Source organism: Pinus tabuliformis, chromosome X (assembly GCF_031772625.1).
Source record: "Pinus tabuliformis cultivar Carrire ecotype Pingquan chromosome X, CPIR1, whole genome shotgun sequence".
NCBI lineage: Eukaryota > Viridiplantae > Streptophyta > Pinopsida > Pinales > Pinaceae > Pinus > Pinus tabuliformis.
The window spans coordinates 329,010,354-329,035,572 of NC_142308.1; the positions used below are offsets into that span (position 1 = coordinate 329,010,354).

A 25,219-nucleotide genomic window follows, 5' to 3' on the forward strand; every position below is an offset into this window, starting at 1 on the left:
ATGGATTGCCTCAAAGTTGATCTTAGTCATTGATGAGGATTTAATCATGGTCATTGGTGAGCCAACGAGAGATTATAAGAGGAGGTCGATGGGGTTGGAGCAAACACACTTGACACACTAGAGCTCAAGTTCCTTGGCAAAAATTGAGCATCCAGTTGTTGGGCAAAGAGAGTTCGAGCCAAAAAGGAAGTAGAGTTAGTGAGGGGCAGAGACAGTGATTCCGAAGGAGATTCCAGTTCTGGAGAGGTAGCAGCAATAGTTGCCTCTATAGTGAAGCTACGCGTGGCTGCGCAGTAGCTTCAGTGAGTAGTTCGATTTAGCTAAGAGAGATCGATTCAGCTTCCAAAGGTCGGGATATTGAGAAATCTAAAGGGTTGCAACTAAGATGATTTCTCTTAAACTTAATAACTGCTTGTGATGTATTTTTACTTTTCTTGATTATTAGCTTCTTCTCTTATTATTATGTTGTTCTTATCATCAAACAACTACCAAAACAAGAAGATCAACAATACACAAGAACACAAGATGTAGGTTGCAAGCCAGGGCCAAAACCTCTCCATTTGAGAGGAAAACCCACAAATCTCTTCTCTTCTTATAGATTCTTCAAATGACAAATTCCAAGACCTCTAGACCAAGACCAATACCATTCCAAGAGCAATTCTGACCTTCTTGATGATGTGCTTCCTTTGTCCAAGTCAAACCTAGTTGAATCTCTTCTAGCTGCACAACTTTGACCCCCAGCTACAAAATTTTGGCTTCCACTGCAGGTCTGGAATTTTTGACCCCTGCAACAGTTACTGCTTCCACACATGTGAACAATTTCAGGGCTTCTAAGGCTTCCTTTGACCTTTTCTTGGGTTCCTCCTTCTTCTAAGGCTTATAGGTGACCTAATAGACCTTTCTTCAACCTTCTTTCTGCAATTCCCTCAACTTCGATCTTGCAGCATCAAAACCCTAGCTTTCCTTCTTCGCACATGTGAGAAAAAGAGAGAGAAATAACCCAAACCTTTGTCCTTTGTCCTTCTTCCTTCTCCGCTAGCCTTCTTCTGCTTCTCCTCTTCTTAGATGATGAGAAGTGAGTGAGTGTCCATAGGAGGTCGAGTTCCCTCCTATATATAGGTTTCCAAGGAGGACGACATGCTCTAATGAGGTTGAATTCTTAGCTGCCACGCAGAGTTGGTCTTGGAGGGTATTTCGACACTTTCAAATACAAAAATAATTCTTTTGACTTGTTACAATGTGCCCAATGGAGTCTTCTTCACATAACAATGACTCTTTTGACTTCTTGACCCTAAGGAAAACCCTAAAAGCACTCAATGGGTGCTTGACCTCTAAATAAAAAGACCTTGAGCATGAAACCCAAGCTACAAAAAGAACAATATAAATTTTCTTTCTTTTTACAATTTACAAGAATCAAAAGTACATTTCATATTTATGAAGACCAAACCTAGTTAAACATTTCAACACTCCCTTTTAACTAGGGAGGTATTCATAATGGTACATGGAAATTCTCAAACTGAGGAGATCTCATAGGAGGAGTCGGATTGGTAAGCCATCTCATAAGCTATCATTTCAACTTATCTCTTTGCATCATGCCAACCAACATTGTCACATAGCAAGGCCTTGACTAACGACTCTAGCTCTCCACAAGATTAGAGAACAATGATAGCAAGACCAATCACTGATAGACACCATCATTATTGTCTCTCAAGGTACATACCCCACTCAGGTTTTCACAGGGTATGTCCTATTAAGACAATTCCTATCTTGGAATAACACATCCTCAAGGAATTTCCTCTTCTACTCTTACCTCTTGGATGCCCTACCTCATCCTCAAAGAGTATCGGAAACCAGAGGTTTACCCAATCCTCCATTCTTTCTTCACGAAGTGAAGGCAAGAATGATGTGTCTATCTCTCCCTCTCAAAGAGGGAGGATATATATCAACCAATCCAAGCATGTCTCTCAAATACACAAGCTTCTTATTAGGAAGAGATTTTGTCAAAATGTCAGCTATCTACTCATCGGTGGAGATATACCGTAGCTGCAACACTCCATCTTGCATCAGCTTTCGTATGTAATGATACTTGTTATTTATGTGCTTTGTCTTTCCATGGAACACTAGGTCTTCACACAACCTTATGCAGCTAGTGTTGTCACAATGTATCATCACAAGGTCCATCGGTCCTTCAAACAAGTCGGACAACAACTTCCTCAACCAGACAACTTCTCTGCTTCACAAGCTACAATGTATTCAGCCTCAACACTACTCAAAGCAATTGATTCTTGCTTTCTACTCATCCGGGATATCATGGAGGATCCCAAACTAAAACATCCTCCAGTAGTGCTTCTCCCATCCATCTCACTACCTCCCAATCTATATATCCAATCAAGTGGACATTATTCTTTCTATCATACTTCAGGCGGTAGTGGATTGTTGCTTGCAGATATCTCAATATAGCGGCCGTTATCCAATGGTCGTGCTTGGGATCTACTTGGAACTCACTAAGAATATTCACAGCAAAACAAATGGTTGGTCGAGTATTTACGAAATACATCAGAGAGCCAACCAATTGCTTATACCTTGTTGAATCCAGAGGGCTTGAATCAAAACTTCTTAGCCTCTTCAAGTTTGTGTCATAGGGGTTGTCATAGGTTTGCAATCCATCATGTCAAACCTATTCAACATTTCGATCACATATTTTCCTTGACCTAGGTGTATTTCCTCAGGTCCTTCCCAAACTTCCAACCCCAAGTAATAGTGCATCAGCCCTAGATCCTTCATATCGAATTTTGCTGCCAATTGCTTTTTGCATTCTTGAATACGACCTTCCACACCTGTCATGAGAAGATCATCCACATAGAGAAGAATGATTACGGGCTCATCCTTCACAACCTTGATATAGAGATTTGGATTAACAGAACTCTTCAAGAAGCCCAATCTTTGCAGATATGTGTCCATTCTAGCATACCAAGCCCTTGGAGCTTGCTTAAGGCCATAAAGTTCCTTCTTTAGCCTGCAGACATGAGACTCTCTATCATTCACTCCAAAGCCCAAGGGTTGTTCTATATAGACTTCTTCATCAATAGTACTATTCAGGAATGTTGTCTTGACATCCATTTGATGGATGTTCCATCCCATCAATATTGCCAAAGAGACCAACGAACGTATAGTCGTATACCTTGCAGTTGGTGCAAATGTCTCTTCACAATCGATGCCTTAGCCACAAATCTTGCCTTATATTTATCAATACTTCCATTTGCTACATGTTTAATCTTGTAAATCCACTTGGAAGTTACCATATATTTGTCTTCGGGCCTAGGAACGATTTCCCAAACTCCATTTTTCATTATTGATTGATATTCTTCATTCATGGCATCTCTCCATTCTTGATGTTTGACAGCCTCTTCAAAGGTGGATGGTTCTACTTCAATTAACTTTGTCATATAGGTTGCATACCCTAAATATCTTTTAGGCTTCTTCTTTCCTTAAACGTACCCTTGGTTGCTCCATGTCCCTCTACATCTAGAAGAGTAGACTTTAACTACTTAGGTTTCTTTCTACTCTCAGGGATGATGACTTGTTGCACAGGTTCACTGGGACCTACTTCTTCATGATTTGAATCCTCTTCCTCCCTAGTGCATTCTTCAAATATTGGAAGTGCTTCATCATCAAAGTCAATCGAGAGGTCCTTTGATTTCTTGAAAGCAATATTTTCATCAAAGATCACATCTCGACTTACTTCTATTTGGTGCCCTTCCTTTATGCAAATCCTATATGCCTTTGAAGTGTTACTATTGCTAACAAATATTCCCTTCATGCTTGTAGGATCCAACTTCTTTCTCTTATCTTTCAGAATGTGAATATAGACAAGACAACCAAATATTCGGAGATGGTTTATCCTTGGTTTCTTCCCAGTGAATGCTTCCTCAAGAGTCATGTTGTCTAGTGATCTATGAGGACTTCGATTTTGAACATGCACAACAGCTTTTGTTGCATCACCCTACAAAAATTTAGGCAAGTCTTGATCATGTAACATGGCTCTAACAGTTTCCTAAATCGATCAATCCTTTCATTCAAAAACTTTATTTTGTTTAGGATTATATGGGACTATCAACTCCCTCTTAATCCCAGCCTCCTTACAAAAAGATATGAGTTCCTTTGATGTGTATTCACCTCCATTGTCAGATCTTAGTATCTTTATCCTCCTTTCTGTAAGGTTCTCTACTTCAACTTTGAATTCTTGAAATTTGTTGAATACTTCATCCTTGGACTTCAACAAATAGATCCAAGTTTTCCTTGACTGGTCATCAATGAATGTTATATAATATAGATGACCTCCAAGAGACTTTGTAAACATAGGACCACAGGAATCAAAGTGAATGAGATCTAGGATTTATTTTGACCTTGAAGCACTGCTTCCAAATGGTCTCTTAACATTTTTACCTAATGCACACCCCTTGCCTACTCCTTCATGATCCTCCTTGAGTTCAGGGATGCCATTCACCATCGTATTTAGAGTTGGTAATATTTTGTAGTGAAGGTGTCCAAATCCTCTATTCCAAAGTTCACATGGACTTACTTCAATGCGAACCAAAGCTTGAGAGAGAGGGCTCAGCAATCTGTAGAGTCTTCCTTCACAAATCCCAATGACTTTTGCATTGTCGATGCTAGAGCTTTTATCCCATACCACAACCTTTCCATCTATAAAAGCAACTCTATCTCCCTTATCTTCTAGACATGAAATAGAAAGTAAGTTCTTTTACAAACCTAGCATGAATATAATGTTATTGAGATGAATGTTTCCTCCATTTTCCAGCTCCAACGAAGTTGATCCAATTCCTCTTACAGGATATCTCTTCTTATCACCAAGTTCAACAGAGTAGGAAGATTTTCCTCTTGATAAGGTCTTTAGTTGTTTGTGCTCACCTGTCATATGTCTTGATGCTCCACTATCGATTACCCAAATATTTTCATCTTCAAACACCCCTATAAGTGTTGAGAACAACCCTTTGTCCTTTGTAGAAGTCTTGGTCATACTATTCTTGATGGAAAATAGAAGATTCCACAATGCTTTGATACTTTTCTTGAGATGCCTTGCCACCATAGAACATTGCTTCAATGGTTTCTTCAAGGATGTAGTGACCTTCATCATGCCCTTAGGCAACATACCATGTTGAGAAATCTAAGGGGCTGCAACTAAGATGATTTCTCTTAAACTTGATAATTACTTGTGATGTATTTTTGTTTTTTTTTTATTATTAGCTTCTTCTCTTATTATTATGTTGTTCTTATCATCAAACAACTACCAAAACAAGAAGATCAACAATACACAAGAACACAAGATGTAGGTCGCAAGCCAAGGCCAAAACCTCTCCACTTGAGAGAAAAACCCACAAATTTCTTCTCTTCTTATAGATTCTTCAAATGACGAATTCCAAGACCTCTAGACCAAGACCAAGTCTGACCTTCTTGATGATGTGCTTCCTTTGTCCAAGTCAAACCTAGTCAAATCTCTTCCAGCTGCATAACTTCGATACCAGCTACAGAATTTCGGCCTCCACTGCAGGTCTGAAATTTTCGGACCTTGAAACAGTTACTAATTCCACACGTGTGAGCAATTTCAAGGCTTCCTTTGACCTTTTCTTGGGTTCCTCCTACTTTTAGGGCTTGTAGGTGACTTAATAGACCTTCCTTTGACCTTCTTTCTGCAATTTCCTCAACTTCGATCTTGCAGCATCAAAACCCTAGCCTTCCTTCTTCGCACATGTGAGGAAGATAGAGAGAAATAACCCAAACCTTCATCCTTCGTCCTTCTTCCTTCTTCGCTAACCTTCTTCTGCTTCTCCTTCACTTAGATGATGAGAAGTGAGTGAGTGTCCATAGGAGGTCAAGTTCCCTCCTATATATAGGCTTCCAAGGAGGACAACATGTTGAAGAATGTAACTAGGTTCGGTCTTCAAAACTATATTTGAGTCATAATGAAATGTATTTATCAAAAGAAAGAAAGAAATTTTATTATTATTATTATGACTTATTAAAACATGGGTTTCAAGCTTGGGTCACCATGTTTTAGGTCAAAGTCCCCATTGAGGACTTCTAGGTTTTATATTAAGTCATCAGAGTCATCGTCCATTTAATGAGACCCTTCTTGGGCTTTTGAATCATGTAAAAAGAATTATTATTGAGTAAAAAAAGTCATTTGTCACCTCCACACCAAGTTGGGCCTTACCTGATCAAGTCAACCTACATCAAGGTAATTTGAACTCCATAAGAGGCTATAAATTATGGCAGTTCGATTCATTTGAAGATACACACAAACAAGTTCAATATACAAGCAGTATAAGAAGAAAAGTGTGAAATTCCAAGAGAAGAAGGAGAATTGCAAAAGAAGGATAAAAGTCAAAGTTTTGGGCTATCTCTCTCTCGCATTCATACAAAATTATTGGGTTACCACTGGGGTCGAAGATCTGCTACTGGAGAAGTCGAAGTTCTGTTGTTGGATCAAACTTTTGTTGTTGGGTCAAAGTTCTGTTGTTGGGGAGATCAAAATTCTACTACTACAAGATCGAAGTACTAGGTCGAAGTTGTTGCTGGAAAGTTATCATCCACAGAAGAAACGAAGGGCTGACTCGGTGATTGGAGGAAGTTTGCGTCTAGGTCAAAGAGTCTTGGATCATCTCGTGAAACAATTAAAGAAAGAGTTGTTGACTGGGTTTTCCCCTAGATAGGGGTTTTACCTTAGCTATCCACCTACATTTGGTGTCTTTGATCTTCGTGTTATGGTTATTGGTAATTGCTTTATAAACTAAGTTAAAGGAAGAACACAAGAAAGTTAATAAAAACATAAGAATATCACAAGTAATTATCAACATAAAGAAAATATTTTTTCCTTTCTGATTTTCCAACATAGTATCAGAGCTAAGGTAAAGAAGAAGGAAAAAGGCAGCTTGGAGATCTATTGAAAGGAGAATAAGGAATTTTAAAAAGTTTGAATAAGGGTCATCAAGGAAAAGAATCATATAAGAAGTCAAGAACAATGTCTAACTCAATGAAGGGAGAAAACAAATTAGAAGGAGCATCCAATTACAAGGCATAGAAAAAGAGGATAGATCTCATCCTTGAAAAGAATAAAGTCTTGGATCTAGTCAAAGGGAAAGTAAAGAAGCCCACAAATGAATCAAGTGATACAGAGAAGGCAAAGTTCAGAGAATCAGAGATATTGGCCATGACCCTAATGGTGGATGGAATAAAGGATAACCTCATCCCATATATATCCAACATAGATTCCGCTCAAGAGATGTATGAGGCCTTATCCAAATTGTTCACAATCAAGAATCTTGGTCAAATTGCAAGTCTTAAGAATGAACTATGAAGATGACAAAGGAGGACATTGTGGCATCCTTCTTTGTAAGGATAGCTAGAATCAGGGATGAACTCCAGGCAATAGATGAGATAGTACCTGAAAAAAACTTGTAATCACTGCACTTCTAGGATTACCAACATCTTGGAGTGCCTTCTCATTAGGTATTAACAATTGGAAGGAAACTCCTACATTTGAACAATTATGGGATTCATGTAGTTAAGAAGAAGTCAGAATTTCATTAGTAAGCAACAAAGAGAATGAAGAGGAGAAAATTTCAAATGCCTATTCTGCTCATCACAAGAACAAAGGAACCTTCAAAAAGTCTAAAGGGTCTAGAAGGAAGGTAGACCTATCCAAGATAGAATGCTACAATTGTCACAAGATGGGTCACTATAGAAATGATTGTCTTGACAATCCGAGGAATAAAAAGAGAAACAGGGATCAAGAAAATGTTGTCGAAGAAGGATCTCCAAAGAAGAATGAGACAGAAGAATCGGAAATAAAGGACTTATGCTACTAAGTCCCTTGACTGTAAGTTTTTGAATTGTTTTCCTTTGTACTTTGATTTTTAGTACTTATAGGTTTAACATGCTTTGGAAAAACATTTTTGAATTGTTTTGTTAAAGTTATAGGTATCCCTTGAGATTGGATCAAGAGGGAGCCCTCACCATTTTTCCAAAGATAAGTATCTTACTCCTTGTATTATCTTTTATATTTGGTTTTCCTTTTCTTATCTAGATGTGTTTGTACTAGATACTAATAACATTTCTTTTCATATTTTCCTTGTTTAGGAAAAGCTTGTTGATATGCTCAAGGGCTATGGAGAAGATCTTACAAGACAAAGCATGATAGAAGTTCTATTGGAATTGATGTCTTGTAAGGTTTGTCTAAACAACTCAAAGGTATGTTTTAGACCATAAGCTTTGTTCTCTTCATGATAAAGGTATATTCATTCATTCTAATAAATCTGCTTTACATTACTAACAAGTGTTATGTCTAGGACATTTGAATCATAAAGATTCTTATTTGGGTGATTAATCATTAGAATGAATCTACCCTCATTACAATCATCATGTTTGTGGAACCCTAAAATGTTTTTGGTAAAACCCTAACCTAAGGGTATGTCAATGCTAATGTGAAAAATCCTAGCCTACTTAGGGTTACTAATGAAATCTAGAAAATACTATTCTTTTGATGTTTGGGGTTTTGATGGTAATGTCATGTTTGGGACTTTAGTATTGTTGTGGAAACCCTAGTCCTCTAGGGTTAGATGGTAATGCCTTCCTAGACCTTGAGGTTTTGGTAAATCAAGGTTTGTGAGCAAATCCCTTATAATATCTAAAGTAAGCTCCTAGTAATGAAACCCTAGGTGTATGTCTCTCTAATCAAACCTAGCCTAATCAAGATTGTTATATGTCAGACTTTAAATTTGTGTCTTGGGCTTACCTAATGGATATTAATATGTTTGTGTATGATTATGAAATCCTAGATATGTATATGTGCTAACCTAATTGTTTATGCTCAGAATGTATAAATTCTAGGGTTTGTAACTAAGTCCTAGTAGAGATTTGATATTCTAGGATATGGTGTTATTGTTTCCATTATGATGATAAAATCTAGGGTTTACAACAAACCCTAGTAGAAGTTGGTCATATCGTTAAAACCTTAGATTGTGTTGTGCTTATTTGTTGACATCTAAGAGTTGGGAAACCCGTTCCAATGGTTCCCGCGCTCTCGAGAGCTTTGGAACCGTATGGGAACATTCCCTTTTCAATGGGAGCTACAATAGGAGCTTGGAAAATTCCGGGAGCTTTGAAGACTATTTTTTTGAGTTTCGTCATTCCCTAGGGTTGGGGAATACAAAGTTTGTAGAGAAATATGCTGAACTACCCACAAAACATGAGCCTAAGTTGAAATCTTCGCAGGAAGAAAGGCCAAAGACATCCTTAACACCGATATCCTTAATTGAGAAACTGGAGCAATCTCTTGATGGGTTAAGGAAGCGTGTGGCACCTCAATGTAAGGGCGATATCTGGGATGTCATGCTAATGAGTATTTCTTTTGTTGTTTATGTATATATATCGCAAAATATTGTGTGTGCAAATTATATGTGGCAGCCAATGCTTAAACATTAGAGTTGCTTTACTTTTTCTCTTAAGAATAACTAGAGAAACATATGTAAAACTGTTCTTTTGTATTTTTAAGCCAGATTGTTTCAAAGACTCGTCATGTGTCATAATGAACTTGATATTTTAATATTTTATATATATAAAAGGGAGAGACTCAGGGAGAGAGATACCCAAAGAATATTTATATATAAGAGAGATGATATATTTATTATTTATATATTTAAATTTATTTTAATATTTGAATATTTTGATTCAATATTAATTTTGATTATTATATAAATTATTATTTGTTTTACCGCTCCCGATTAGCAGTTTCCTGTAAATTTTGGGGAAACCTCTAGCCGTTCTCGACACTCGTACCCAAGTTCCCAACATTCCGACGTTCTAGAAACTCATGCAACATAGCATCTAAGGCTTAATGTCTCTAAGATGGAATCTAGGGTTTGCATTAAATCCTAGTAAAACTCTAACATATAAACTCTGAAAATTGTTAGATGTATTGTATAAATGTACTTATTGCTTCTAGGGTTTGCAATATATTATAGTAGAGTCTATCATATTTCTGAAAGTAATATTGAGGCCCTAGATATAACAACACTGATATCTTGACTGAGGGTTTGTGACAAAAACCCAAGCAAGAAGCTGAAGTATAAAATTATGTGTCTCTTGCTGATTATAACTAAGTTTAGGTATTTGGTGTCTAAAGTCTAATGCTTCCATGATTCTGATATAGTTAAATTCATGCTTCTATATATGTATTTTGGTTGTGCTTGTTGTTTAAGTTGTGCAGGTACATAATCTTCAAGATGTTGAAGATATTCATAAGTAAAGTTGATTTGATTAATAAGCATGATGAAGGAAGTTATACGAATGACGATTATAAGAAGGATGGAAGCCATAAAAGATTTTCCAATGTCATAGAAAGTAGTTGATATCCCTAAGTTAAGAGGGAGCCTGGATAAAAGAAAGGGTATATCTCCCAAGTTGAGAGGGAGGGCATATTATAGTCATAATGGATACCTTGAAGTAGATTGGAGAATGTATATTGAGATACTGCTGAAAGAAGGAAAGAAGGATCCAGTTGTAGAATATGTTGTTGCATGTGAAGTAGGAAAGGAAGTTGTATGATTGAGGAAACTTTTGTCAAGATTTGTTTGGGAAGCCTCTAAGGCCTATTGTGATAAATTGTGAATCAGCATCTAGATATGTGAAAACCCTGAAGGTTCGTGTTTATGTGTATTTGAAAGGTTGTTACTAATTGTAGTTGTGAATGTCTAGGTAAATCGCTCAAAGTTTTGGAAGCATGCTTGATGCTACCGATCTATTTGATCGAGAGAGATTTGATGTGTTTAGGCTTTGTGTAATACACGTTGCTTGGGGACATCTGGTCGGCCAGTGTGTTGATGTCTAGTTCCCAAAGTAGGGAGGGTGGCATTGGTCATAAATCTCTGACCTTGAATTACGCACCTAGTTCCCTGGGTTGGTGGTTAGCAAGTAAGCTTGATGGTACCTAGAGAGGTTGAAAGCTTTAGTCCATCTTAGTCTCACCCGGATAGATTGCCCTAGTCAGGAATCTAGTATGTGGTACCGTAAGTGCCTAAAATCTTCATGCTTCATGTGTTTTGAGATCTTCCATGTAGTTGTATATATATGAATACCTCCCTAGTTAAGACGGAGTGTTGAAGAATGTAACTAGGTTTGGTCTTCATAATTGTATTGGAGTCATAATGAAATGTATTTATCAAAAGAAAGAAAAACAAATTTTATTATTATTATTATGACTTATTAAGGCATGGGTTTCCTTCTTGGGTCATCATGTTTTAGGTCAACGTCCCTGTTACCACTCAAACTAGTAGGGGTCCTAAAAGGGGATCCTTAAAGGGTTACTACTAGGCTAAGGGCAACAATGGAACAACAGCCCACTGTCACCTCGGCTAAGGCTCCCTACTCATTACGGATTTTCACCGATGAGGAGACCCGTTATTATAAGGATCACGAAATGGATGGACCAATGATAGGGTGAGGGGTGATCTTGGAAGCCTATTCACAAGAGAGGCTCAAATATGTGGCTTACTTGTCTTGGAAAACAAGATGGAAGGCTCTCTAGGAAGGGCTTGGGGAAATTTTCTAGGGTTAGGTTTTCAGCATGTGTCTTATAAAGGAGATCCCTAAGTCCTAAAATTCTTGTGGAAACTTGCGTTCCAGGTGACCTTTGAAGAATTAACCTTGATAATGAATGGGACCACACGAGACCAAGTGGACTCGAGGTTCGATCAAGGGGATAGGATATAGCAACCAATTTTATGCTTGACCTAATTAGGGATTGGAAAGGGACCAAGGAATGAATTTTCAATGAAAGGCAATGCAAAGATCCCAGTGAGGTTTCTAGCATAAGGGAAACCAAGGGCACGAATTTGTCTTCAAGCTAGGGCTTGTGATATCTCAATATGCCACTGTCGGAATCTCATGAAATTTGGAGGGATTCTTGAGCACACACCAACGCAGTTGTGGACCAAAATCGAAGAATTTGGATGGCTAGATCATGAGATAATTGACTAGACCTAGAGGACTAGGCCTGGGGAGATTGGAGTCAGGTAGAATTATGACTATGGAACCTTTGAATTTTCTAGGTCAAGAAGGCCTCAAAGACAACTTCGCTTGGCACGAGAGCATCAGCAAAAGCAGCTTCAAAGACTTTATACTTTCGTTTTGCAAGTTAAATAGCTTGTCAAGATGAATTTCAGTAATGAAAAAACCCTAGGAACATCCATTCATTTTACATGGCCCATACATGAAACATTCACTATCCAGAAACAAAATTTCCACAACTTCACATAAGAGATGCAGCAAATAAGCCCTAGTATAGCGAAATCCCAGCAACAACGCATGTGACAATTAGAAAGAAAGAATAGCATTAAAATGTACTTACATGTATAAGAATATATCCAAGCATCCAAAAAATTTGCCATCAAGAAGCTCCAAGACATATGAAAATTATCAAAACATCAAAATTCATTCCATGCTCCAAACATTCGTCCTCCAAGAAGGATAGCAAAAATCTCTAAAGAGATACTAGTTCCAAATCCAAGTGATGATGCTAAAATGAATCCTCATCACTTATATTTGTATACTTCTAATGAGTTCGATTTAGCTACTTGGGCCTACATTAGCCCCTAAAATAAGATAATGTGCAAAACAACTAACCTTTGATGACAAGCCCACCAAACTAGCTCATAAACAAAAGAATAAGCCTCTCAATAGGTCGAATGATCAATAATACATATCGTTGGACCTTCTAAGAGGCCTGATGAAGTCCATAAGTGCCATAATGATGAATAGGACTCCCTAAAGTAGTGGACAAGGGATTGGCCCCTTGTTCTCCAAATAATAAACCTGTGGTGCTCCCAATGGGTGTGAAGGCATACAAGAAACCTCATGGGACTCCAAGTAGGTCGAAGATGCTTGTAGACCATCTGTAAGGGCTCGGATGGTGGTGTAAGTGATGCCACATCAGCATACAAACCCTGGGCCATCTGCCAAGCGTATGGTACAACTGTGGGGTCAACTGGGCATGGTGAACTAGGTGCATCTTCCTCGTCCAATAGGTGAATCTTGAGCAACCTCTAAACATCTTTGGGGATCCATGGAGTGTTGTCTACTACTATGGAGGTCCATGGCTCTCAACACATACCCTACATGTGCCAATGCAGCTCTCGGGAGGGATAGGACCCCGTATAGGGAGAACAAACCCAAAATGGAGACCATCTGAAATCCTGCATAAGATACAATGTGTCCCCTAACATTCCAGTACAACAAGTCATCAAAGCAAATAGAGTTAAAGAGCTTATAAACCATGGAAAACATGTGGGCACTTCATAATGGCATGCCCTTCCATAGTGGACTTTGGCATGTGCTAATCTCTCCAAGCTCCAAATGGGGTTAATCAAGTATCCTATTAGGTGGTTTCTACCTTTAAAGGGGATAGTATGTCCAAGGGTACATCCTTCAAATGGTGGAGGCATGTGATAAAGAGATGAATGTAGTAGGGAATGAAAAGGGGCAGCCCTGAGCCACATGCTAGGGCACTAGGGTAGCTAGCAAAGGGAAGCCCACACTTGAGTATATAATGAATAGGAGGGAGAAATCATGGTACATGAGGTGCCCTAACCTTGATTCCACCCTTCGTTATATGCCTTTTTCCTTTTACGATTTTTCTTTGATTAACTGCTTGGGGCTCAAGGGATAAGAGCATGATGTGTAATAGCAGTAGATACCCCCTTTAGGGTAGGGCGGTTCATTGCCCACCAGGGGTTGGGACAATCATAGGTACTTGAATGATAAAGGAGGCTCATCTAGGGCCTGTAGGAACTAGGGTGATGGCCCAGATAATGGGGTAGAGCTCATGTATTGGATTTTGTCCACGTGCTAAAGCCTAAATGTGTTTGTCTCGACCATCTTTTGCATTTTGTGGTACATTTTCATGTTGAATGTGGCCAATTATGCTTTTACTTTTCTTTTCAGCTGCATCAACCTCTGGAGCATCATCCCTAGCCCGACCCAATCTATGGGCAAGGGGAAGGGGAAGGCTAACCCTATGTGGACCCAGTGGAGGAATGTGAACCCAGGTGGGAGGAATAATGAATGGGGTTATAATGAGCGAAAGGGGAGTGATATATGTGGATGAGGGAGTGGGACCATGCAACCAAAATCAGGGTTTCCCATGAAGTACCATCCCTAAAGCCCAAAGGTCAGTAAAAGAAATCCCACGAGACTAGGGTCCAAGGTTAACATCCAAAGGAGGTCTAGGGGACAAGAGCATAGACCTAGTTCACTTTTTCGCTGAATCCCCCATTAATCCATGCCAAAAAGTTTCCATGATAAGTAAACTACAATACTCAATTACCAAATGACAAGGCATACCTTCAGGTTTGGGAGGCCCACCTTCAAACATACGACCATGACAGATGGGTGAGGGACCACATGGCTGGCTCAGGTGGTGGAGAAATGGCACAACGAGCTAGTTGGTGGCTGCAAGGGGCTATTGGCTGTCGGTTGAGGACCATCTTGTAGAAAAGAAAAATCTAGGGATATCGCCCACAAAATGGTGGGTAACAATCCCCATTGAGGACTTACAGGTTTTATATTAAATCATCAAAGTCATTATCCATTTAATGAGACCCTTCTTGGGATTCTGAATCATGTAAAAATAATTATTATTGAGTAAAATAATTCATTTTTCACCTCCACACCAAGTCGGCCTACATCAGGGTAATTCGAACTCTAGAAGAGGCTATAAATAAGGGCAATTTGATTCATTTGAAGGAACACACACACAAGTTCGATATACAAGCAGTAGAAGCAGAAAAGTGCGAAATTCCAAGAGAAGAAGGAGAATTGCAGAAGAAGGATAAAAGTCGAAGTTTTGGGTTCTCTCTCTCTCTCTCATTCATACAAAGTTACTGGGTTACTACTGGGGTCGAAGATCTGCTGCTGGAGAAGTCAAAGTTTTGTTGCTGGATCAAAATTCTGCTACTGGGTCAAAGTTTTGTTGTTGGGAGATCGAAATTCTACTGTTGCAAGATTGAAGTACTAGGTCGAAGTTGTTGCTAGAAGGTTATCATTTGTAGAAGAAAGGAAGGGTTGACTTGGTGATTGGAGGAAGTTTGTGTCTAGGTCAAGGAGTCCTGTATCGTCTCGTGAAACTATTAAAGGAAGATTTGTTGATTGGGTTTTCCCCTAGATAGGGATTTTTCCCTGGCTGTCCGCCTACATCTGGTGTCTTTGATCTTCGTGTTATGGTTATTGGTAATTGCTTGATGAACTAAGTTAAAAGAAGAACACAAGAAAGTCAATAAAAACATAAGAATATCACAAGTACTTACCAACATAAAGAAAATATTTTTGCCTTTTTTATTTTCCAACACGACATGCCCTAATGAGGTCGACTTCTTAGCTATCAAGCCGACTTGGTCTTGGAGGGTATTTCGACACTTTTAAATACAAAAATAATTATTTTGACATGTTACAATGTGCCCAATGGGTCTTCTTTATATGACAATGACTCTTTTGACTTCTTGACCTTAGGACAAACCCTAGGAGCACTCACTGGATGCTTGACCTCTAAATAAAAAGACCTTGAGCATGAAACCCATGCTACAAAAATAACAATAATAAATTTTCTTTCTTTTTACAATTTACAAGAATCAAAAGTACATTTCATATTTATCAAGATCAAACCTAGTTACACATTTCAACATAGGAAAGTCTTCCAGAGATCTAGAGTGTCACTTCCAGCAGCAAAGACAGGCAAGACGGCTTGATCTAAGAGGGTCTCCAGCCACATGTGTGAGGGTCTGCGCAGAGGCAACGTAGAAGGCACTAAGCAAGGGTTGGCCACTCAGTTTTTAGAGGGAGCCAAAGGCCGAGATTGCTTGTGGAGAGAGAGAATTTTCTCTCAATTTATTTTTGTCAGATATTTGTTGATTGGATAGCCAGTTGGGCATCCATAGATTGTACTTAGAATTTCACTGCTGCATAATAATAGAACCCTCATCTACTGCACCATTTTTCCCACATTGGGTTTTTCCGGGAACATTTGTCCAAAAATAACGGTGTCAACTTTTATGTGTGTGTGCTAGCATTTTCTCAATTTCCAACATTTTATTTTCCGCGGAATTCTTATGGTGAGAATTGCAGTTGTGATTTTGTTCGTTATTTGCCATAGAAAATAAACTGCACTTAATTTTTAATCAGTTAGAAGAATAATTTCTAGTTGCTACAATAGATTGAAAATTTCACAATCTGCCTAGGTGATACATCATGTCTCTCATCATGCTTAGGCAACCCAACAATGTTGCAAGCCCCATCGATGTATGCCCGAAAAGGGATATCACCTAAAAATACGATAACGTTGTTGGTTGCAGATGCACGTGTTTGCTCTTCATCGGTGGCTGACTCCAACGATGGTTGCCCATCCTCCTCCACCATGGGCTGAACATGAGCCACTAACTGTCCCTCCAAAAAATAGCTCATCATGCATAACATCCTCACCACTCTATTGTAGGTGGCTACCATCTGGAAACTCTATTACGACTCGGGATAACACTGTGCCTCCTAGCACCACGTCAATGGATCTGTCACCTAGCATCTCATCAATCCACTATGGGTTGCTATCACTTGAAAACTCGAGCACAGCCCTCGACACCTCATTAATGGATATCTCAACAATGGGTGGCACTATGGGTGTACGCTCTACTCTCTCCCCCACGGTGTCAGCCAAGGCTATCAAAGTAATCCCTAACAACAGTCATTCTTGCATCACTCTCCTACATGCCATCAGCCTCATGCTCAATTTGTTCCTCAAGCCCCTGATATCTAAAGCCAAGTCTTCACCAACAGAAACACCTTCTTGTCTCACCCTCTAATTGTCCTTGTCATATCCACTCCCTTTGTGGAAGTCTAGTGCCCAGATTTTGTCAATTTTCCCCACATGGTGTAAATGGCTTCACTCCTATGGCATGCTTAATTTTAGGGTCTCTATCATAACAATGAGGATGGCTTTGATGGCTCTGGTTTATCCCCTTAATGCTACTCAACTAGAACCATAATTCTTTTAGTTTCTTATTTTTTTCTTTTAGTATCTCATTGTTTCTGTTGATCTCCTCCATAAGCCTCTATGTACTCCATCTTCCTAGCACCACTGGAATGTCCATAGTTTCACCCATAATTGTGTATGCATGCCTACACCTCCATGATCTTCTTAACTTCCCCACAGCAGCCAAGATCATGCTCTAATACCATTGTAATGTTCCAAATTGAAATTTACAACAAATAACAAAGACATTTACAAGGAAGTGACAATAATAAACAAATTTCAAGCATGCACATCAAATACACAAGAAACTGAGTCAAACAACTTAGTCATTTTATTAATATAGAAATTTGAATACATAAATGGCAAGGAATGATAGACCCTAGACCAGCGATGCAAGCTAGGCAAACCCCAGGTGAAACCTCGCTAATCCAACTATTGAAATGGCTCCAAAATGATAATGCGCTCTACCCAGAAAATCTGCTACAAGTTGCCAAGTGGAAATGGACGTTTTGCTCAAAATAATGCCCGAAATGCTCTAAAATTGCAGCCATGGGCTCCTCTCCTCAAACCCAGAAATACCCAGAAAAGGTTTGGCTCAATTCCAAGCCAAAAATGAACCCACAAAGTGATGCAAACTTCCCGACTAACCAGCATTACGACCTGCTATAAGAATGTACAATTTTGGCTCAAATATTTCTTGGAAAATTCCATAAAATTAGTTGGAGCCTCCTCTCAATAAACTTAGAAATCTTTTGTGTTGATTCCAACTTCACCGATGACCCCAAGAAATGTGAATTTCCTTCTTTGTCAAGCCAAACGCACTGCTGGAAAATATATTGTTGAATGTGAGCCAAGTCCTCCTGGAAAACCTCCCAAACTCCTGCGAATCTCCTTTGAGAAATACTCCCTAACTCCAGCCCTTATCTCTCCACAACTCTACTCCTCCAAGCCCTACAAAATCTCTGACTGGGATTTCTTGCGCACTGTTGGTCAAAGTTGTCATTGATGTCAATATGGCATTGTTGGAGATGGAAAATATTCTTGTGATACATGCCTTAAGGCTTAAACCCTTTCATGATGTTGCCCTAACTACATGACAAAACCCTAAGTACATATATGAAACTCTATACATCATGAACAATGAAGCCCTAGATCTATCTTGAATGATCTAATGATGAACTAAGAAGCCCCTATCATAAAACCCTTCTAGACCCATGCATGTAATACATCCTTGTCCTTATATGATGCATGGACCCCGCAAAAATTGGAAGTCGTAAACCTATGAAGAAGACCTTCACATACATGAATGAAACCCTATCCTTTGTTGATACAAATCCTAAGAAGCCCTAACCTTGTTGGATGATGCCTTAATGAAGGAACCTTTACCTTAAATGCCAAAGACATAAAATATTATAGGCTGCCATGATGATAGTTTCACAAATTTAATTTTATTGATATGAAAATGACCTCACTTAAGGATGACATTGACACCAACTTGTAGAGGATATTTTTCCCTTTCCAACGAGCTATTACATGCCCTCTAACTCCTCATAGGCTGAGAGAAATTGAATTTATAAGATAGAAAATTCATAATTTCAGGCCAGCTGACTTGAGTAGGCTCACTAAGGCATGACAGATCCTCCAAATAGACGTAAAGAATTACTAAACTTATCTTGACGAATTGAAGCTATGGGTTGGAGCCCTAGAGGATAGGAGTCCTCAAGAAAACCAGGTTCGAGCCTGTACCAGAGATAGGGGTTGGTGCCTCAAAGTAACAAGGTTGGAGCCTTGGGAAGATAGGGTTGGAGCCCTAGAGGTTGGAGCCTCGTGAAGTCCAAGTCAGTGCTTGGCAAAATACAGGTTGGGGCCTAGTGGATTGGAGATTGGTAACTTCATCTAGGGTTGGAGCTCTACACTATATTGTACTTAATGTAAAGAAGAGGATTGAAGTCCTCGTTATTCCTGATTAATGAAAGTATTTATTCTTATTGTTCATTCTGTGTTCTAATTATAAGTGATCTAACTGGTAAAAATAACAATTCGAAATAAATAGTAATTCACCCCTTCCCTCTCAGTATTTCCAACACGCACTACTAGAAATGTATAAATTTGGCCCCGAGAATTCCCTCAAATTCAGCCCTGCAAATCACCAAGAAGAAGCTCATCCTCCCTATGGATAAATCTCGACAAATTCTCCAGCGCAAATTCTACATTTTGTTGGGCTTTCTCACTCCCACAAGTTTCCTTCTATGCCCTTCAAGAAACACACTAATTGAAGGAAATCCTGTGAAATGGCTCCTCAAATGCCTGAAACTGACTCCCAAATTCTCTCCTAGGGTGACACTCGAAGTTCACCAAAGGTAGAGGTGGAATTTCTGTCCGAAAATCCCTTGTGTTAAGCAGCACTAGTTGTCTTGGTTGAACAACTCAAGAGAACTCAAGCTTAAATTTCAAATTATCAAAAGATGCAAAAATGAGGCCCTTCTCTCCCTTTATAGTTGTTGCTCCCTTCTCTCTTTGTGAGCTCCACCGAACTCCCTTCCCACTCTCTTTCTCCCTAGCTTGACTTTTTCCTAAGGGGTTCGATTTCCCCCTTTTGGTGGCCCCCACATGCCAATACCATCGTCTCCTTCATCGTAAGAAACGACTCTTTGTCTCTCATAGAAGACGGGAACTTTTTGCTCTCCTTGCCCACTCCGCTAAACAATTATGGCATACCATCCTTCCCCAACACTCCCCTCTTCCGAACTTGACCCTACATCCATGTTCTCTCACACTTCCAACCTTTATGATATTTCGAGGCAGGGCCAAGTTTGTGTTACCTCCCCACCCCCTTCCTGTTACCTATTCTCAAACAAAGATATTAGAGAGGCCATTTGGGTGATGAACAGCAGCAAAGCAGCTGATGAGGAAGGCTACCAAGTAGAGTTCTTTAAACACGGTTTTCGTGCTTTGGTTAGTTATTTGGCTAATCTCTTCAACCATGTAGTCCATGAAGGTTTTCCACCGGCATGGTCACACCACATCATCCATCCGATCCACAAATCAGGCTCTAGCTCAAATCCTAATAACTACAGAACGATCATGGTGGGCCACACGTTCTCAAAGTTGTATGCTATTGTTCTACATAGGAAGCTCTCCAGTGACCTTGAGCAGAGACAACTCAGAGCTAGGGGACAAGCAGGTTTTCGACCAGCTCATCAGACCATTGACCACATCTTCACCCTTCGCACCGTGATTGAGGAGGCATGACATCGCTCTTCGAAAGTCTACTGTTGTTTCGTAGATTTTTGGAAAGCTTTTGACTTTGTTCTGAGGGAAGCCTTACTCCAGAGACTCAGAGATATTGGCATCTCGGCAACCCTATTGACAATTATTACGTGCCTATATGAGTCCATCCTTGGTCGCCTTTGCATGGTTCGTGGGATGTTTGATTTCATCTAGAGCACTATTGGGGTTAAACAAGGTTGTCCATTGTCCCCTACCCTGTTTGGGATCTATATTGATGAGTTAGAGGCTTTTCTACACGAGCATATCCAGGACATTGATGGTTGCCTTCTTCACGAGGTCATGATATCTATTCTACTCTTTGCTGACGACGTGGTCCTCCTCTCCTCATCTCCAGAAGGATTATAGAGGCAGTTGGATGCCTTAGCTTTGTTTTGCGATCTTCGATAGTTGACGGTCAACCTGGGTAAAACCAAGGTTATGATCTTCAATGGGGTGAAGAAAACTTCGAACCTTCACTTCCTATTCAAAGGGGAGGAGGTTGAGATCACCAACACGTATACATACTTGGGGTGCAATTCTCAGGTCCCCACTTCAGTTTGCGACCAGCTCTTCAGCCTTGGATCAACAAAGGATATGGATCCTTAGCCCTTCTCGAGAGACAGTGCTTTCGACATCACTTCCAGGACATCTCGTCCAAGATGAGCCTCATGGACACCTTGATTCGTCCCACTATTCTATATGGCTCAGAGATTTGGGGACCGTCTTTACTTGAGTCGGATTGGGCTTCAGTTGAGAGAGTCTAGACTCTTCTTCTCCGCCGCATCATTAGATGCAAACAGACAATACCTCAGCACATCATCCTTGCAGAGTTTGGAGCTCAACCCTTTCGGCTTGAGACAGTCTTCAGTTTGGTCTCATTCTTGCATCGTGTCCGAGGATTTGCAGACTCGATAAAGAGTAGGGACCATTACCCTTACTTGGCATATTGCTCTTCTGAGAATATTGCTCGTTCTACTCCCTCGGGCCGGGCTAGATGTTGGTTTACAGGAGTTTCAAATCTCTTAGAGTCAGTGGGCATTCAGTTGGATCATCTCCCTCCTTTCCAATATTCCTTGGATGCTCCTGGTCACCTTCTACCTACTAGACAAGAGTTGAACAAGATCATCAGGGAGGACATCTACAGGCAGTTCGTCCAGGTCACCTGGGTCAATCCTCCGGGAGGGTTGCGCCCAAAGATGGCCTTCTACGCTAAGCACTTCTTGGAGTTGAGAGACGGGCTCATTATTCGACCCCAATATATGTTTCACCACTGGATGCATGCTCTTCGCATTCCTCTAGGCTAGTTCAGAGTAGGTTCTCATAGACTTCGGGTAGAGACGGACCACCAGATTGATAGGCCAGATAGAATCTATCAGGTATGTCATTTACAGGAAGTAGAGACCGAGGTGCACTTCATTTTTGGATGCCCTATCTACTACGAGATCAGAGGAAGGTTCCATTGCTTGTTTAGAGACTCTCAGACCCTCATAGACTTTTTCAGGTATCCCGATCAAAGATGTTTGGCCCTATATATGCAAGAGGCTCTTAGGTTCCGAGCACATATTCTTCAGCCTCCCATCAGACTAGACCCCACATAGAGGATCACGACATTTTTCAGGGTACTACCTTCAGACAAGGGCACAAAGAGAACGATTGATATCGTTTCATATCCAGACTCTAGACCAGTGAGGATCCGTGGGACCTCACCCCGCCACACGAGACCCCAGCAGCTAAACCGTCTCAGATCCGTCCCTGGGAGACGGACTAGGTCCTCCAGACCTCAGCAGTGCACAAACTCCCCCAGACAACGAGTTAGTGGACAGTCCGTACCTCCCACTGACCCTTCATCAGGCCAGCAAACTTTGTGGAATTTTTTTCAGTGCTCTTCAGTCAGTCTCGGATGTTAGGAGAGATGGGTCTGATCCTCTTCGTCAGGGCATTCCATACATTGTATCTTTTATGTTCCTGCATTGTACCTTTTATATTCATGCATTGTATTTTTTATAGGAGATCGTTTGGTTCTCCCACATTTTATGGACATCATCATACTCAACAATCCCTTTGACCTACTTTGTGGTCATTAGTTGGACATAAATACAATTATCTTATCTTATCTTATCTTATCTCCAATGTTTGCAGCCTCCTTTTTCTCCAAAAATTAAGTGGAGCCTCCCTACCTCGCCTTTCATAAGTTTTATATGCCAAAAATATTTCTTAATGCCAAATTGCAATAATGATGATTTTACATAGAAAATTATTTATTGGGGACATGACAATTGCCCTCTTCGGCACTATTACACTAGAAAAGTATATTGAGTTTTGCATCATAGACATTCATTATCCCTGAATCTTAATGTGAGATAGTGATCCAAAGGATATATAGGTGCACCAAATTCCACAGTTTTTGGTCATTCAACCTTTTTATAAATTAAGAGTTTTTGCTTGGTTAATACAGAGTTCATCGACCTATTGCCTTGTTTCGAGATTGCCACTCTCTAGTTTGTTCTGTGCTTGAGGATATTGGCCCTATTCATTTTCTAAAAATTGAAGGTGCAAGTCGACTTTTAAGAATGAAGTTAGCTCTCTATATGTTTTTTGTACCATATGACATGATAGAGGTACATCATATCATCAGCTCCTAGCTAAGGGAGCATTGATGATTAAAGATGCCTGATCTTTAGAGCCTTTGGCATATCTCAGTATTTGTGGTACTACTGAAGGGGTTATGATTTCCATTGTATATACTATATACCCTTCTACATTTTGCTTCACTGTTTATTAATATATTTATGTAACTATAGGATCTTAGTATACCCGACTTGCAGGTGGTTGGTTATGCTCTTGGTGTTATAGTGGCAGCTATGAGGTTTGATCCTGAGTCTCCCATAGATTAGGCCTGACAGTTACCGATTCACCATGTGGTTAAAAAAATATATTTATGTAACTATGTACAGTGATGTGTGGTTTGACGGTAAGTCTACTTGGGTGAAGCCCAAGAGACCGCAGTTCAAATCTCATTGAGTACACTGACCTGCTGTGGTGGTAGTTAAAGGGGCAGATTCCCCAATCCCATCTTGGCAGCACGTGAGTCTAGCTTTTGCTAAAATCATAGGATCTTAGTATATCGACTTGCAGGTAGTCGGATGTACTCTTGGTGTTATAGAGGCAGCTACGAGGATTGATCCTGGGTCTCCCATAGATTAGGACTGGCAGTTACCCATTCACCATGTGGTTAAATATATATATATATATATATATGTAACTATAAAATTTTATTTTTTTAATTTATTTATAGTGTTTCACCTTAGAATATTGTTTTCTGCCTTTCTTGTTCCCCACCTAACAGCAGTATACAATTCACGATCTATTGGATAGTTGATTACAAATAATTGGCTACTAGCCAAAGGAAAGTTTTGGCCACAGGGGAAAGGAATTTTTTTCTCACGAACAAAGATAGCCACAGGCGACATGAAAGTTGTCGCTCCGATGCTACTTATGCTGTACCTTCTGGTATTCACAGCATGGTATAGGAATCATAAGTAGAGGTAAAAGGACATATAGTCCAAAAGGACAGCTATAAATATATTTTAAATGTAACGATTACGAGATATTGTGATATGCAGTCAAGAGGACTGTCATATATCTCATAGTTACCAGATAAGGTTGTATCTAGGCTTGGCGTGCAGAAGTTTCCGTATAGTAAGATTTTCCATACTGTACGGATTTGGTAAATTCAAAATATTGTTGATCATATCAAATTCATATCCATATCATACTATGGCCGGATTATAGGAATTCAAAAAAATCATCGTAAACCCTACCTCGAATTTTAAATTTTCTAAAATCATGAAAATTTTGCATGTTTTTCACAGTTCCGAGATATGCTCCGATACATGTATTATGACTATATATAGTAAATTCAAAATATCGTTGATCATATCAAAGTCATATCCATATTATATGGTTCGGCCATAAATATGGCTGTACTATAGAAATTAGAAGAAAAAAACTATCGAAAACCCCACCTAGAATTTTCAAAATTCTAAAATTTTGCATGTTTTTTACAGTTTTGAGATATATACTCCCATATCCTGACTATATTGAATTCAGATATGTATTTTTGTTGTATCATATCATATCAATATATGTATCCGAATGTGGTAACTATAATATACATAATACCAAAGAGACACGACTGCCCATACAGTATACATCATGTGCACCAAAAAACTTCATCGAATGTACAACTCCTAGAGTGTTTTAGGCCTGCATTAAATGTACAGATCAGTGTCCCTATTTACGTTCGCACACACCAGGCAACCTCCCTTTTCTCTATATTGTTAACCTGCAATAGCAAACAGTCCTTGTTTATGACGTCGCTCTTGGATGCACTCCTTTCAAGACAGACCTAGTAACATTGCTACAAATATTTTTCCTCACAAAGAGGTTTCGCACGTGTTGTAGACTACTTGACAGTCTATCATATCTATCGCAATTTCAGGACGGCCTATTGTCTCTACTGCAACTTTCTGGGTTTGTTATTGTCATAAATGTGAATAAGAGGCCAAGGACATTCCTTGCATCTAAAGACTTCAACAGAAGGATAGAAAAATTAAAGTAGCTAAAGAAATGAATGAAGCACACTTTGTTCATATAAAAGAGAGATATTTCACATCATGTGTTCATTGTGAGACTAACTTCCCATCTTTATATAAACTTAACAAGCAGAGACAAATAAAAGACAACAATTGGCCTTGAACTTCTGTAATGGATGTGTTTTATTTTTCTGTTTAAGCAAATGCTTCCTGTTAGAATTAAGCATAATACTGACTAGGACAATAACAAGTCGAAGCCATCAAT

The 25,219-nt window shown here is 39.5% G+C and overlaps 1 protein-coding gene across 2 annotated transcripts in view; it reads right to left on the bottom strand.

Moving 5' to 3' along the window:
* LOC149139789 (beta-glucosidase 42-like) overlaps positions 1 to 25,219 on the bottom strand; it is a 185,715-nt gene that overhangs the window by 73,187 nt on the left and 87,309 nt on the right. The window lies entirely within an intron of this gene.